Here is a 13,599-nt window from a genome sequence, read left to right on the forward strand (position 1 = left end):
ATTTTAGATTAAAAGAGATAAAAAGATTGACATGAATATGTAGAGGGTAGCATGAGATAGAAAAGAGGGGACAGAACAAGATAGATGTGACCTTAGATTGAAAGAAATAGAAGAAGATAGACTTGATAGATATGGGATAGGCCGAGATAAAGAAGAGGAGATTGAATAAGATGGACGGGAATTTAGATTGACAGAGGGATACAAAAACATTAACGTGTATAGATAAAGGAGAGCATGGGATAGAGAAGAGGGTATTCAGAAAAAAGACGCGAATTTAGAACAAAAAAAATTTATTGGAGTTTAGATTGACAGCCAGAAAGAACAAGATTGACGTGAATAGATAAAGGACAAAATTGAGATGAAGTGTAGATCAAAAAAGATAGACTGAAATTCAGAATGACAAAGAGATAGAAAAGAAATTAACGTGGATAAATGAAGGAAAGGAAGAGATGGAGAAGAGGGTTTAAAAAGAATATATGTGAATTGAGATGGAAAAATAGATAGAACAGGATAGACTTTGTTAGACTTAGGATAGGAGGAATTGCAGAAAAAGAGATTCAAAAAGACAGAAGAGACTTTGGATTGACAGAGATAAAAAAAATATTGTCGTGGATAGGTGAAGGATTGAATACGCTAGGAAAGAAGGGATTGGAAAAGATAGACAAAAATTTAGATTTACAAAGCGCTAGAAAGATTGACGTGGATATATGAAGGAGGAGATTGAAAAAAATAAACGGGAATGTGGATTGAAAAAGAGATCGCAAAATATTTACGTGAATGAATAAAGGAAAGGATGAGATAAAGAAGAGGAAATTGAAAAATATTGACGGGAATTTAGATTGACAGAGAAATAGAATAAGATTTACCTGAATAGATCAAGGATAATATTAGTTGACGAAGAGCAGATGAAAAAAGATAGACTTGAATTTAAACAGACAGAGATATAGAAAAAGATTGACGTGGATAGACAAATGATAGGATGAGATGGAGAAGACGATGAAGATAGACGTAAATTTAGATTAACACATAGATCGAAGATGCATGTTGATAGATATACATTATGATGAGATAGGGAAGGGAATATTGAAAAAGAGAGACGTAAATTTTAAATGACAAAGAGATAGAAGAAGATAGACATTGCTAAACGTAGGATAGGATGCAATAAAGAAGAGGAGATTAGAAAAATAGACGAGAAGTTAGATTTACAAATCGAGAAAGAGACAAATATTGACGTGGATAAATAAAATTGGTATAAGATGGAGAAGAGGGGAATGATAGCTTCTCTATCTTTTTACTTCTTGCAGGGCCGACCTTATTCAAGTCTAGTCAGGGTCCGTTTTCATGAATTTTTAAATTAGGTCCCCTGATCAGGGCTTGGTACGAACCTTTTTTTGAAGCTGAAGAAGGTATTTCCCGCACGCGTCGCGTGGGCGAAAGAGTACAACCGGCGATTAGTCATTCAACTGTTGGAGGGAAATGGACACCGATGAGTTGTCACGCGTTACCGGTGAGACTCTTGCGAGGGCGGATGTTTTTTGAAAGCAAGCATAACATCAGCCACCGATTTTCGCGGCGTAAACGAAAGCTCCTGTTTAGTTTAGTTTTGCCGCGCGATTGAGAGCGTGTGGCTGCAGTTAGTAGCCGTTGATTTCCTTTGCTTCGTCTCTCCGTTAGTTGTTCAAAATAGAACATCGAATGAGATCCGCTGGAATTCGTTGCAGTCACCTCCGGCCTCATATTTTGGACCATGAACACCAAATCCCAGCTATGTTTACGATTTTTATTCACCATTCCCAAATGACCATCTCTCATCCTCAGTGAGAAAGAATCCGCCTCTCAGATGAGTTACGAACCCGTCACTGTAAGAAATCCACCCAATTTTCGTCATGTTAATTTTTCTAATTTTAAAATATTTTCAGTTAAATCTCGAGTAATTAGCGAATTCAATGAAAATTCGAAATGTTGTGATCTAACGGAATTGAACTTTTTAACAGTGTTTCGATTTTCTTTCGGTGACGGTTAATGGAGTGACATTCAGAAATATCTGGAACGAATTTTCTGGTTGAGTATTCACGCCTTGGGCGGAGGATGACTTTTGCATTTATTGTAAAAATGCCTGCTCCTGGAGTTCGTCCTTATCTTGCGAGAGGCAAGAAGCAGAGGGCTTTCAATTCCGTTCTAACGACGGTAATCAATGTTTGTATTCTTTTTCTTTAATGCATTTCATTTTTTTCAATTTAATTGATACAAACTACGTGACATTATCAGTTCCCTATTCCCCTTTCTTTTCTCAAAATTCCCTATAACCTCTATATTTAAAAATTTTGGCAATTTTTTATTTTTTGTTGTTGAAGATTCGTACTTAGGTGGTCCAAATTTATACTTATAAAAAATTACTGTCGATTTTTGGTGATTTTTACGGAAAAATAAATTCCTTACTTCTTTCCAAATCGGTAAACATTATTCCGGGCCCCCCTGGGTTTTAAAATTATCATGGGGTTTCAAATTCGCGGAAAGCTCAGTTTTCGAACAAATGAAAAGCAGTACTTGTTATTAACTTTTTGTACATTAAACTTAGTCACCCCTTAAGAAATATTCAAGGAATAATTTCCACACAATGGCCTTAGATCCCCCCCCCCCCCCCCCCCCCCCCCCCCCCACTACCTTGTACTGTGCCCGGAAATTGCCCTATCAAATGCAAATCAGCTGTTTTATATCAAATTCATGCTGAAGACAGTTATTTTTTAGCATTAATTATGTATACTTAATAAGCGACAATCTATATTTTTTTAACGATTTTGAATTGTTTAAATAATTTTGTTCCCTGGAAAATTTAAAAAGTTATTATTTTTTGTGATGAAGGATACCGTTAATGAATTACAAGAGTAATATTTCTTTTCACATATTTTATAATAATTATTGAAACAGTTTTCTTTTGTTTACAAAAATTTATCCCGTGTTAATCATAAAAACTTATTATTTTCTGGAATCAATGACACAATTAACGAATGTTAAGAGCAAGTGAGTGTAACTGTTTCAATAATTTCAATGGGGTAATTGTTTAAACAAACGAAAATTGTTTAAACAAGTGTTAAATAATAAAAAGTTGATAAAAAAAACTTATAAAGTTATAAAAAATTTCTCAAATTATTAAGGTTTACGGGCAGACCTACAGACAGTAGAAAACTTACGAGTAATGCTGGAATCAGAATATCCAGTTAAAAGTACATCAAGAATCCAGTGATATATTTTGTGTTTTAATAACAAAATAAAATATGGTGAAAGAGGAACAAAAAATCTTTAGTCGAACAAAAAACATCTTAAGTTCCTTCTCTGAAAGTTTCCCGGGTAGAAATTGCCTCTTTATGCCTAAACTAAATATTGGCTCTTACGAGGGCGCAGCCAGATTATCTAGCTGGAAGAATCTAGGCTTTCCCTCTGCTGGCCCTCAACAGGATATTGTCGTGTGCTACTTGACTAAAATTATTTATATTCTAAATTCTTAGCACTATATTTTTTAATTAAACTAGATAAAAATCTTTATTCATAAAGGTATATTTAACAAATAATTTCTATTAATTAATTATTTTCTCAAGGGGACCATGTAAAGCCCTCGACAGGTAAGACGGGTAATACAACTTTGAGTGTAAAAAATTACATTAATGTTATTATGCTTAATTATACCTAATTTAAAAATTGGAAATAATAAAAAATTACCGAGATGCAAACTTTGAAAAATTTCATTTTCTTTCTGGAAAAATTTTTAACATTTGGGGCTTTAAAAATTTAAAAAGAATTTTTCTTAAAGATCTATTTAATTTGAAATCATGTAAGTACTTTAAAAATCATATATAACAAATCGATATTGAAAAACCTTTTTTCCTAATTTCTAAGGTATCGGATGAATGCCGTAAAGCATTTATGATATTGCACTACGCGTGGTATTGTAGCTATGGGGATTAGGCGTTCGACTTGTAAGCGTGCGGTGCGTGAGTTCAATTTTCGGCGCTGGCGAATATTTTAATAAAATGCGTTTCTCTTTAGTTATTAGTAATAAGTTTTCTCTAGCCACATTTTAACAATCAGTTTAATTTTAGAATAACGTGCGGGGTATCGTTAAGAATTGAATGTCAATAAAAATACGAGAATAGGAGGAGTGTTTTCCAGAGGCTACAGAAAGGTGTAAAAATCTTTAGATTCAACGTTTGAAAGGAAAATGTATTTTACATTTGGATTAATATTTTCGTTCTTTGAATCAAAAATTTCTAGCAGTAGATTATGGCAATGTACTAGTTACACTTTTTTATATTGAAATCATAGCATCACACTTCACAATTTAAAGCATGATCAATTTTTTAATATTTTAATAATATTTTATTTGAATCATCAAAATAATAAAAAATAGCATATGCTTTTGAATAATAGCACATGCATTTGACCGAGCGCGAAAACACAACTTGATGCTTCAAAACAATGTTTTACTGAAAAAATACTTATAATACCATACAATTATTTCTTGTACAGTTTCGAATTTCAAAAACTTATCAATTTGCAAGTTTTTCCAATAGCCTTTTTTAATCATCAAACTCTGAATAAAATCATACTTATGGTATTAAGGTTGAAACATAAATCAGGATCAAATTAGGTTATCAAACTGTAAATAAGACCTCCAATTAGACCTTTAATCAAACTTTAAATCATTATCTGCTTATAAATCTGAACGTTTCAATTTTACGACCCTAAGTACGACCGGATTTAAGGTCTGATTTAGGGTCGAATTACGGTCGAATTTTTTTTTTATAGGGCACTTAAAGCAACAGGAAAGATCCCTTTACTTCCTGAAAGCATTTCTGAAAGGTTCGCTCGAATGCGTGGTCGCTCGAACGAAAATCACAATTTCTCATTTCCTCGGCCCTCGCCCCACTAAAATGGGCTCACTTTTTCTATTTTTCTCTCTCCATGGATGAGTGGGCTTAAATTGAGCGGAACATTTGTCATCCATTAAATGATGAGCGATACGATACGCGACTTTCCATCAGGCTGGTCCAAAATAAGCCATTTTTTAAAAGTGAAAAGAATTTTTTATGCTGGAAAAATATAAGTGAAATAATGAATAAAAAAACTGTTTAGGGTAGCTGTACCAAAAATTAGGTCTTTGGAAAAAGAGGTTTCTATAATTTTAAGATTGAAATGATATTATTATTCATGGCTTATCAAAGAAAAAAAATTGTCTATGAAAAATGTTTATAAACAATAATTATTTTAACAATAGTTTATGTAATTGAATTTGATTAAATGATGACTTTTTTCAATTACTGAAGTATCAGTTATAACTCTTGATTGGGAAATGCATTCACTGATCTATTAGTGAAGATAGTGATTTATCGATGAACATTACTGATTTGTCAGGGAAAATTACAGAATTATATATGTAAACCTTTTAATTTTTCAGTGAGAAATTTTGATAATGCAGCCTTTTTACTGATTCATCAGTGAAGATGATTGTTTAATGAAAACTACTGTGTTTTCAACAACAATCACTATTTATTAAAAAATATTACCGATTCATCAATGAAAATCTCCCCTTGATCGGTGAAATTTACTTATTTTTATATGAATATTATTGATTTATCAGTGAAAATAACTCATACATCAGTAGATATTTCCTAATGACTAGGGTAAACTACTGATTTATCAGCGAGAGTTACTGAAATACCAGGTATATTCTTTCATGTAGTTATAAAAATCACTTATATACCAATGAGAATTACTGATTTGCCAGTGATTTATGCATGAAAGATATTGATTCATCACAGAAATACCTTAGATATATTAGTGGCGATAATTATTTCATCAGTAAAAATGACTGATTTATCAATGAAAGTTACCTATTTATGAGTTGCTATTATTTATTTATCATTTGAGGCCTCTGACTTATCAGTTAAAACTTTCTAAATTCTAGGTATAGCTTTTGATTTAACAATCGCAATCACTGATCTATGAGTAAATATTAGTGATTTATTATTTGAAAGCTTTGATTTAACCGTGACAATTACTGAATATTTCTTAAATTTATTTTGAGGATTGTTTTAACACCCTTTAAGGACTGGAAAGAAGGAAATGAAAATTTTCTATTAACCTAAATCACAACTTTTCAATAGGATGGTCTAACAAAAAGTCTTTTTAAAAACATAAAAAACGTTTTTTTAATATAAGTAAAATAATGAAGAACAAAATTGTTTAAGTTAGTTTTGTCAAAAATAAGGCCGCTGGAACATTATTTCTTATGAAAAAAGTTTACAAAAACTCATTATTTGTTAAAAACAAACAAAAAGCTGTTTTGGTAACTTTAGCCAGAAAAAAATTTACTTTCAAAATTGAAAAAGTGTAATTGCCAAGAATATTTTCCTGAAATACTATAAATAATTAAATCTTTTTTCAAACATTGGTAAAAAGCGACAGTAAGAAAAATTTTAATTGAAAAAAAAACATTGTCCAAATAAATCTTTGTTTTGAGTTTTCAAACTTCGCCTTTAAGAATAATTTTTATTATTTGAAATGGTATCTTTGTTAATATTATTTTAATTTTAAAAATGATAGAAAAACTATTTTTTCAGACATCTGATTTTTGGCTATAAGAAAAATTTTATTACAATTTTTTATTATATCTTTTGATAGTCAATTTACAATTATTGATTTTTATGTCATTTTTTGATATTTTTAATAAAAAAATTTAATTATTCGCCCTTCACTGTTTTATGACTGCAAGGAAAATGATTCAAAACTAGTAATAATTTTTGTGTATGAGATAATTTACGTTTTAATTTACTTTTCCAAATTATAATGGTGATAATAACAGAACGATTTTATTGCTTGATATGAATCTTGCAGAAAATTGGTCAAACATGTATCAGAATTTCAATATATAGTTAAGAAAATGTTATAATTTCGTTGGCTATCTGTAAGTGGCAAAAAATGTCAATTATTTCGTATAAATCTAAAAAAATTCTGATTTCTTAGCCTAAATTTCTTGGCGCTTAAACTTTTTCAAAATTGGAATAATTTTTATAGTATTAGGTCTAAAAATGAATTTGGTGTCATTACTTTGATGTATAGTATACTCAAAATATGTCTGATTAAATGAACGAGAATTCTGGTTAAATATGCCCTTACTATTTTTTCTGGGTAAAGTAATCAGAATTTTTTCGTTGTTTTAAAAATAATTTCGGGTTAATTTAACTAGAATTCTGGTTACTTTAACCAGAGAAAAACAGTAAGTGCATATTTAACTAGAAATCTGGTCAATTTGACCATGAGATACAAGACGTCAAATTAAAAGCACAGAAGTAATTGGCAGACCTAATGTATCAGGAACCGAAGATAACAGTTAGCTAGCAATATTATTTTGGAAAAAATCGTTTTGAATGGAAATGTTTAACTAATGCAAAAAAAAAACAATAATTTTCAATTATTTATAGACATGTCAAGCACTCAAACAAGAAATTGTTAAAATTGTTGCCTTATAACTTTAATATATGCCCTAATTGATGGTCTAAATAATTTTGTATTTATTTGTTGCTATAAATAAAAAGATTAATTCATAATTTGAAAAAAAGAAAAGCATTTTTACTCAAAAAAAATAAGTTTGGACCTTTTTTGTACCCTATTCTCTATAATAATTCCAACTTAAAACAATAAAATTGACAATTTAGAACTGACCATGGACTTTGTTATTTAAAACTTGAAGATCTAGAACAGAGTTTGCACTTTTGACAGCAACTTCCGTAATCTTCCGTTAAACGACAGCTTTAGTGAACGTAGTTTATTGCTGTAACCTATTTTCGAAGTTTATAGTGCTTGAAAAAAATGTCACAGTGACAGATGATCGCTATCAATTTTAATTTATAATGTGAATTCTACTTTATGTTTCATGTTTATTTTTGTGTTCAGAAGCTGCGGGATGTAGTGGCTTGTTTATGTCAGATGCTCGAAACAAAGTAGTAAAAAAATGTGTTTTATCAGGGAAAATAGCTGATTTTTTTTTAGTAAGAAGCACTTATTTTTAGTGTAAATTATTGAATTATCAGTTAAGATGAGTAATTTTTATATTGAAATCACTGATTTATTGATGTGAATTATTATTTTATTAGTAAGCATGAATGATATATAAGTGAAAATTGGAGAGGCCTAGGAGGACTTTTGCACCATAAAGTCGATTTGTTACTGATAATTATGAGAAAAATTACTAGTTTAACTTGTTTATTTATCAGTGGAAATGACTTATTTATTAATTGGTAATTATTACTGATCAGCATGAAATGCTAATTTGTTAGTAAAAATTACTGAAATATTAGTTATAATTTCGAATTAAATAATGATAATAACTGATATAATATTGAGGGTTAATGATTTATCAATGAAAGTTGCTCCTTAATCGTTTGAAGAATAATTAATTATTAATGGATATTATTGAATCATCAGTGAAAATGCCTAATTTATCAAAAGGTGATTTATTAGTGAGAATTATTGAAATACCAGTCATAGCCTTTGATTTAATTATGCCAATTACTGATCTATCAGTGAGGATTAGTGATTTATCAATGTAAATTACTGAATTATCAGTAAGAATAACTGATCTATGAATCTAAAATACAATAAATTTTTGTATTGAAAACTTTTGAGTGTAAACTTATATTTACTGGATAATCAGTCAAAATAATCAATTTTTTTATTTAAACAAAAACAAATTGAAAAGTTAGGTACTCATTTTTTTTAGGTACTCAAAAATCAGTCAAACTTTCAATTAGGCAATGTCATTCGCCGATCTATTAGTGAGGATTAGGAATTTATAAAACAATATTACTGATTTATCAGTGGTAATAACTGATTTATGAATGTAAACCTTTTAATTTATCAGAATAAGTTTTTGATTAAACAGCAATAATTACTGATCTATCAGTGATAATTAGTTATTTTTAAGTGAAAACCACTGCGGTTTGTGAGTAACAGTCAATGTTCTATAAACGAATATTACGGATTTATCAATGAAAATTTCTTTTTAATCATGAAAAATTACTTATTTATGAGTGTTTATTATTGATTTATCAGTAAAAAGGACTCAGTTATCGGTAGATCACACTCACTAATCAACGTTAAATACTGATTGGTCAGTGAGAATAATTAAAATACAAGTTATAGCATTAGTGATTTATCCATGAAACTTACTGAATTATCAGTGAAAATAAATTAATTATAAATAGAAATCATTAAATTTTTTATTGAAAACTTTTGATCTAATAATGATAATTACTGATTAATCAGTGAAAATGAGTGATTTCTTAGTGAAACAAACTGATTTTTAAACTACTATCACTTTTTTGTCAGCAAATATGTCCGACTGCAATGAAAATTGCTGTTTAATCAGTAAAAGTTACCTACTTATGCGTGGAAATTATTATTGATGTATCATTGGAAAAAACTAATTTATTAGTCAATATTAATTTCGCCTCAGTAGAAAATTCTTATTTTTCAGTAAAGTTTCCTGAAATATCAGTCATAAATTTTGATTGAACAATGCCAATCACTGATCTGTCAATGAATATTAGTAAATTATCAATGAAAATTACTGAATTGTAAGTGAAAATGACCAATTTATGAATGAAAATCATTTTATTGGTTATTGAACACTTGATTATTCAATTATAATGACTAATTTATCAGTGAAAATGACTTCTTTTTCCAGTGAAACTCACTGTTTTATCAGCAATAATCACTGATTTATCGGCAAACATTGCTGATTTATCATTGACATTTTGCTTCTTAATCTTTGAATATTACTTATTTTTGAGTAGACATAATTGATTTATCAGTGAAAATGACTCACTTACTAGTAGGTGATACTTGCTGTTTAGCCTAAAATACTTATTTATCTGTGAGAGTGATTGAAATACCAGTTATATCATGTGATTTAATTATAACAGTCACTGCTCTATCAGTGAGAACCAGTGAGTTATTTATGAAAATTACTGAATCATCAGTAAAAATAACTGATTTATGAATTAAAATCTTTGAATTTTTGTATACAAACTTTTGAATACATAATGATAATTACTGATTTAAATGTAAAAATTGGTGATTTTTTTTACTGAGACAAACTGATTTATCAGCCACAATCACTTTTTTGTCAGCAAACATGATTGAATTCAATGCAAATTGCTTTTTATTTAGAGAACATTGCCTATTTATGAGTGGACAGTATTATTTATTTATCAGTTCAAAGGACTAATTTATGTAATCAGTGGAAACTTCTTATTTATTAGTCAAATTTCCTGAAATATCAGTTATAACTTCTGATTAGACAATGCCATTCGCTGATCTATTATTCAGGATTAGTGATTTTTCCATAGAAATGACTGATTTATCAGTGAAAATAATGAATAATGAATGTAAAAATTTTAATATTTCAGTGAAAATTTTGGATTCAACAGTGGTAATTATTGGTTTATCAGTGAAAAATAGTGATTTTTAGGTGAAATCCAATGATTTCTCAGCAGCAATCACGGTCTTATGAGATAATATTACTGATTCATCAAGAAAGATTGCTTCTTAATCGGTGAAAATGACTTATTTATAAGTGGATATTATTGATTCACTAGTGAAAATGACGCATAAATTAGTAGGATATTACTTTAACATCAGCGTAAACTGATGATTGATTAGTGGTAATTCTTGATTTATCAGTAAAAATTGGTCAGCCAAATTGACGAAAATAACACCAAAAATGTTTTAATTTATTTTGAGGATTGCTTTAACATCCCTTAAAGACTTAACAGAAGTAAATCGACATTTCCTAACAACTTAAATCACGGAAAATTTTTTGATTAAACTATTAGGGTCGAAGAACAATTCACAATAAACCTGAGAAAAATATACTATCAGGAAAAGTCATTAACATTATGTTAAGGGTTGTTTCAACCTCCCCGATACATTCGTACAAGGAAATCGGCATTTCCTAACAACCAAAATCACGCGAGATTTGTTACTTATTCTATTGAGGTCAAAAATCAATTCACGATAAAACGAACCTTAAAATAAGTTAAAGGATTTTCTCTGCTAGGATATGTTTTGCACGTTCACTGTGAATTGATTTCTGATTTCCATGGTATAATCAAAAAATCTCACGTAGTTTTAATTGCAATGTGATTTCCGACCTTAATAGTAAATTCGAAAAATTTCCCGTTAATTTAGTTGCTATAAGATGTGAATTTCCTTATTTGCATGTTTAGGAGTTGGTAAAACAACCCTTAAAATAAATTTAGTAATTTCATCTGCTAGTTGTTCAGGTTTCCTCCGTTTATTTAAAAGTGTTTTCGGACCACAATAGTATGATACAAAAATTTCCCATGATTTTAGTTGTTAGGGCATGGTAGGACATGTCGAATTTCGTGTTTGAATGTTTAAGGGATTTTCAAACAACCTTTAAAATTAATTCAGCTACCTTTTCTGCTAGAGTAAGTTTTCTAAATTTATTATACAATGTTTTCGACTATTAGAATTTATTCTAAATTTATCCTGTGATTTTGATGGTTAGGACGTGTAGATTTCCTAATTTTTAGACGTAGGTCCTGGTTGAAAAAGGGAATCTTCAGGCCTGGAAGTAATCTAAAAAACAATTTAAAAATACAAAATGGCCCAAAATATGAAAAGTTTTTTTCCTGTTTTTCCTTTCTGTATTTTACGATCAACAGATTGCAGGCGAGTTTTTCTTTTAAGTGTAACTATATCCACGACTGGGTTCATCGTCTCGGCAACAAGTTACCCCTCCCATGCGTTTCCAATTTATCGACTAAATGCCATTCTTAATGTCATTCTTCACTCAGAAAAAATATTCCTTAATGCACAGTAACATTTTTTTTTCAATATAAACAACTGAAAAATCTTAATCCTGATCGTTTTTTATTATAAACAGACCATTTTATTATAAAAAGTAAATTATTTTCTAAATCATGTTGATTCATTGGAAATATTTTCATCTTAAAATGTCGAAGTTTAAAAAACTAGTTCATATTAATTTTTTTTTATTTGAACTCTGCCGTGTCTGTGGGTCATTGGAACGAGAATTGCAGGTCATGAGTCGTAGTCACGATTTCTTGAGGCAACTGCACCAGGCACCAGGTAGGATATGAATAATACATGTTATATTCGAACTTTCCTGTTTCAGGGGTTAATTATCTTAAGGGAATATCTTTTTTATATCAAAACTTAAATGGCCCCTCAACTAAAAAAAATATCTTGAAGAGGATTTTTTTGAAAATACAACTAATTTCACTTTTATTGATTTTTTATTTTGGGAATTATTTAAATTTGAAATGTTTTTAGCGGAGCAAAAAATATGTCCTCGGATAAATTGATTTTGTTGTGCCCCACTGTACGCTGGTCAAGATCTAAATTAGACTATTGAGTCTGGCGGTAATCTGGCTTTTGTTAGTTAGACTAAACAAACACAGTCTTTCCTTCTAAAAAGACTTAGCATATAAAAACTCAGAAACTTTAATTTTCTGGAAAGCAGGGCAGCGGTTAGTTTTGTCCAGAAGAGACCTTTCGGAAAAGGCAATCTAGAAAGATTTCGACCTGAACCAGATTTGAGATAAGACTCTAAAATTTGTCTGCACTTTACATTTGAAATTTTTAGATCTTAGTACATTGCCAGCAGAAAGCTCATTTTTACCTGGTTTCGTTTAGAATATAGTTCTTTTAGATTAGGCTGCCTAGAAAAAACCGAATCTAGTCCAGATTTGACTAAGCTAACTATCGACTGGCTGGGCCCAGAATAGATATTCCTGATTACGCTGTCTATACAGAGCCTTGTCTAAGCCATATTTGTGAATATACTCAGATTAGTCCTGCAAACCTTCTAGATTAGAATCTATGCAGAGGGAAGGTAGTTAGTATGAAGCAGAGTCGAAGGATTAAAGAGGCCAAGTTAATCGAGATTAGAAGTATCCGCACCTCAATCGTCGACACGAAACCGTGAGAGGTTGTTATTGCTTCAAGAGTCTAAGTTCTAAGCGAGGTCGTGATGCAACGTTCGCCTATTAGGGTAATAGAGCTCGAGTAAAACTGCGGTGGGATATAGGATGCGAGCTCAAAATATGGCGGAGGGTGTGACGAAGGGGGTGCCTTTAAACTATAGTTCTATAACTAGGCTCCAACCACCTCATACCAATCGAATTCTACCCTTCCAGCTTATATTACATCAGTGTGAATCGAGCCTCGAGGCAGGACACTACATGCGCAATCATGCGCGACAAACATTGTTTTTTAATATTAAATTAATTCAAATGAATTAACAGGAAATTAAAAAAATAATTACATCAAAAATCATTGGTGAATCGAATGTGGTTAAAAATATGAAATGAGTGGAATGGATAAAATGAAGAGAGATGGAGTCTACAAGTGGGGAAAATGTTGGGTAGTTTAAAAGCTGCAATTTGATCCGCAACGATAATTGAGGGAAATTGAGGGATTAAGTGATTTGAAGTGATTTTGTTTCTGTTACTTCGTATCGGATTGTTTTTGATGGCGGAGAGCTCTATCAGT

General features: G+C 30.3%; 1 protein-coding gene across 2 annotated transcripts in view; it reads left to right on the plus strand.

Moving 5' to 3' along the window:
- LOC117172744 (potassium voltage-gated channel subfamily H member 2) overlaps positions 1-13,599 on the plus strand; it is a 198,320-nt gene that overhangs the window by 151,421 nt on the left and 33,300 nt on the right. The gene's annotated exons all lie outside the window — the stretch shown is intronic.

The sequence above is a fragment of the Belonocnema kinseyi genome, chromosome 1, assembly GCF_010883055.1.
Source record: "Belonocnema kinseyi isolate 2016_QV_RU_SX_M_011 chromosome 1, B_treatae_v1, whole genome shotgun sequence".
Lineage (NCBI taxonomy): Eukaryota > Metazoa > Arthropoda > Insecta > Hymenoptera > Cynipidae > Belonocnema > Belonocnema kinseyi.